We start from the raw sequence: 3,992 nt of genomic DNA on the forward strand, positions 1-3,992 counted from the left end.
GTTTGAGGGTGACACTAATGCATAAAAATTGGGTATGAAAGGAATATGAGCAAAGTGTGAACTTTCCCGCAATGTTGATGAAGATGATTTGCACTCAAAACTCTTGATAGCTCTACTCGTCACACTCCGGTCAATCTATCGCAAGCAAGCAATAGGAACCACACATAAGCAATCACTCAAAAGGTCAGAAAGATCGAAGAAGATGATTCGGAAAACTTCCAAACCAAGCAAATAACTCTTGCAACATAAAACAATTTCTAACAGTACCAAAATTATATGAAATTGGCCTTATCAGAAAGTTTAGGTCAAGAGCTTTGATTTGCAAAAAGAATCAACTCAAACGGAGCTACGAAACTCAAGTTATGATCAAACGAAGTTTGAATTCAAATCTGATCTAATTCAAATTTTAAACTTTTTAAAAACATGTTTGAGTTGGATTACTGGCTAGAGGAGATCATAACGAAGAAGTGGGCGTTGGTTTCGTTGGATTTGGACAAACGAGCAAAAAGTTGTGGTAGTTTGAAACCGAGGGACTAATCTGTAAGAAAAACTATCACAGATATGTCCCTGGCGAAAATTAAAAGAAAAAGATAAAAACTAAAGAACGAACGTCGTTACAGAACAGTAACAAACGAAAATCGTTCGCTACCAGACCCGAACTAGCGAACGACCACTAAATAATTCTAACTAAAAAGAAAAATCGGCTAAATGAAAAACCGAAGAAAACCAAATAAAATAAACCGGACCGGGAGGTTTATTACCGGTTCGGTGGTTTTCTTTGAAAACCGGCGATGGCGTTTTCCGGCGGCAGAGGCGGTTACCGCGGCGATCGCCGGAGTCGGGGGAGGACGACGGCGGCTGCTCCGGTGGTCGGGGAGGGCAACGGGGAGGTCGGGGAGGGGCGGCGCGTCGCAGCGAGGAGGATGGTGGCGTCGGCGGCGGTCCACGGCGATGGAACGGAGCGGGGTGGAGGCAGCTCCGGCGAGATGTGTGGCGGCGGTGGCTCAAGATGCGGCACGAGAGAGGGGAGGAGAGAGAGGGGGCGAGGGGCGGTGGGGTTGGCCTTATAAGGGCGAGGGGAGGGGACGTGGTGGCGTGGAGGAGGGGCAAGGGCAAAGGCGGCGGGGCGCGGTGTCCGCGACGGACACGGCGGCGGCGGCGCTGTCGTGGCGGCGACGGTCTCTGAGCGGAGCTCGGGGACGAGCGCGGCTGGGCTGGGCCGCGGCCTATTGGGCCGGCCCAGTTTGGCGGCGGAGGGAGTTTTTTTAACATACCCTTTTTTTAAAACAGAGGGAAAAAGAAAGAAAAAGAAAATAAAGTAAAATATTATATAGGCATATAATATATCAAAATTTTCAGAAAAAGATTTTCTACGGCTTGAACATTTTTATAATGTCAAATAAAATCCACACAAATTCATATAATTCAAAGAGTGCTACTGGTCTAATAACATCCAATAAAAATCATTTTAAAAAAATAGCAAAACTAATTCGAATTTATTTCTCTCCAATTTTCTGATGTAGGGAATCATGTTACCCTATTTTCCGTATATTTTCTTTTTGGAGAAAAATAATTTGAATAAAACTCAAATAACTCCAAATTGGAAATAATTCCAAAAGGACTTTGAATTTGATCCTTGAAACTCCCAACTCATATTTCATAATTTGAAGAAGTCATTTTATCTCCTCTCGTGAAAATCAGTGAGTTACTTAACATTTCTGAATTGGAAATATTTTCCAAATAAAATTCAAATATTTTCAACACCCCTTGTCATTTAAATAATGGAAGAAGTCATGTCATCTTCTCTCTAGGGTTTTGTATTTGAAAAGAATTTAAATTCACGAAGATCATAAATGCAAAATGAAAGTTTGGGAAAGTCCTTTTATTCCCTCTCATTTAACTTTCAAAAAGTTTTCGAATTTCACTCAATTTCACACAATCAATCAAGCAATCAATCAAATCTATATATTTATTATAACATTCCAAAATTTAGAATTCTGGGATGTTACATAGGGAGGCGCGCCCTAGGGGGGGGCACCCCCCACCCTTGTGGACAGGGTGTGGGCCCCCTGGTCTTCAACCTTGGCGAGGATTTTTTATTATTTTTTCTAAGATGTTCCGTGGAGTTTCAGGTCATTCTGAGAATATTTTTTTTTTGCACATAAAACAACACCATGGCAATTCTGCTGAAAACAGCGTCAGTCTGGGTTAGTTCCATTCAAATCATACAAGTTAGAGTCCAAAATAAGGGCAAAAGTGTTTGGAAAAGTAGATACGACAAAGACGTATCAACTCCCCCAAGCTTAAACCCTTGCTTGTCCTCAAGCAATTCAGTTGACAAACTGAAAGAAAGAAAGAAAGAAAAACTTTTACAAACTCTGTTTGCTCTTGTTGTTGTAACTATGTCAAGCCAACATTCAAGTTTTCAGCATAGATCATAACTAACCACATTTGCAATAATTCTCAGGTCTCATAATTACTCATATCAATAGCATAATCAACTAGCAAGTCATAATAATAAATCTCGGATGACAACACTCTCTCAAAACAATCATAATATGATATAACAAGATGGTATCTCCCTAGCCCTTTCTGAGACCGCAAAACATAAATGCAAAGCACCATTAAAATCAAGGACTGACTAGACATTGTAATTCATGGTAAAAGAGATCCAATCATAGTCACACCCAACATAGATTAATAGTGATGAATGCAAATGACAGCTGTGCTCTCCAGATAGTGCTTTTTAATAAGAGGGTGATGACTCAACATAAAAGTAAATGGATAGGCCCTTCGCAGAGGGAAGCAGGGATTTGTAGAGGTGCCAGAGCTCGGTTTTAAAATAGAGATAAATTGTATTTTGAGCGGTATACTTTAATTATCAACATAACAACCAAGAGATGGCAATATCTCCCATGCTACACACATTATAGGCGGTTCCCAAACAGAATGGTAAAGTTTATACTCCCCCTCCACCAACAAACATCAATCCATGGCTTGCTCGAAACAACGAGTGCCTCCAACATACATAAGGTCCTAGGGGGAGTTTTGTTTGCAATTAATTTTGATTTAGTTTGCATAAAGCATGGGACTGGGCATCCCGGTGACTAGCCATTTTCTCGTGAGTGAGGAGCGGAGTCCACTCCTCTTGAGAATAACCCGCCTAACATGGAAGATAAGGATAGCCTTGGTTGATACATGAGCTATTCGAGCATACAAAACAGAATGTTTATTTGAAGGTTTAGAGTTTGGCACATACAAATTTACTTGGAATGGCAGGTAGATACCGCATATAAGAAGGTATAGTGGACTCATCTGGAATAACTTTGGGGTTTAAGGGATTGGATGCACAAGAAGTATTCCCGCTTAGTACAAGTGAAGGCTAGCAAAAGACTGGGAAGCGACCAACTAGAGAGTGACAATAGCCATGTACATGCATTAAAATTAATAAACATTGGATGCAAGCATGAGTAGGATATAATCTACCATGAATATAAATATCGTGAAGGCTACGTTGATTTGTTTCAACTACATGCGTGAACATGTGACAAGTCAAGTCACTTAAATCATTCGAAGGAGGATACCACCCCATCATACCACATGATAATCATCTCAATAGCATGTTGGCACACAAGGTAAATCATTATAACTCATAGCTAATCATGCATGGCATCAGCAACTATGATCTCTAATTGTCATTGCAAACATGTTTATTCATAATAAGCTGAATCAAGAACGAGGGACTCATCATATTTACAAAAACAAAAGAGGTCGAGTTCATACTAGCTTTTCTCATCTCAGTCAGTCCATCATATATCATCATAATTGCCTTTCACTTGCACGACTGAACGGTGTGAATAATAATAAGAGTGTACGTGCATTGGACTAAGCTGGAATCTACGAGTATTCAATAAACAGGAGAAGACAAGGCAATATGGGCTCTTGGTTAAATCAGCAATAATGCATATAAGAGCCACTTCAAAAATTTAATT

The sequence above is a fragment of the Triticum urartu genome, chromosome 4A (genome assembly GCF_056163025.1).
Source record: "Triticum urartu cultivar PI428250 chromosome 4A, HENAU_Tu73, whole genome shotgun sequence".
NCBI lineage: Eukaryota > Viridiplantae > Streptophyta > Magnoliopsida > Poales > Poaceae > Triticum > Triticum urartu.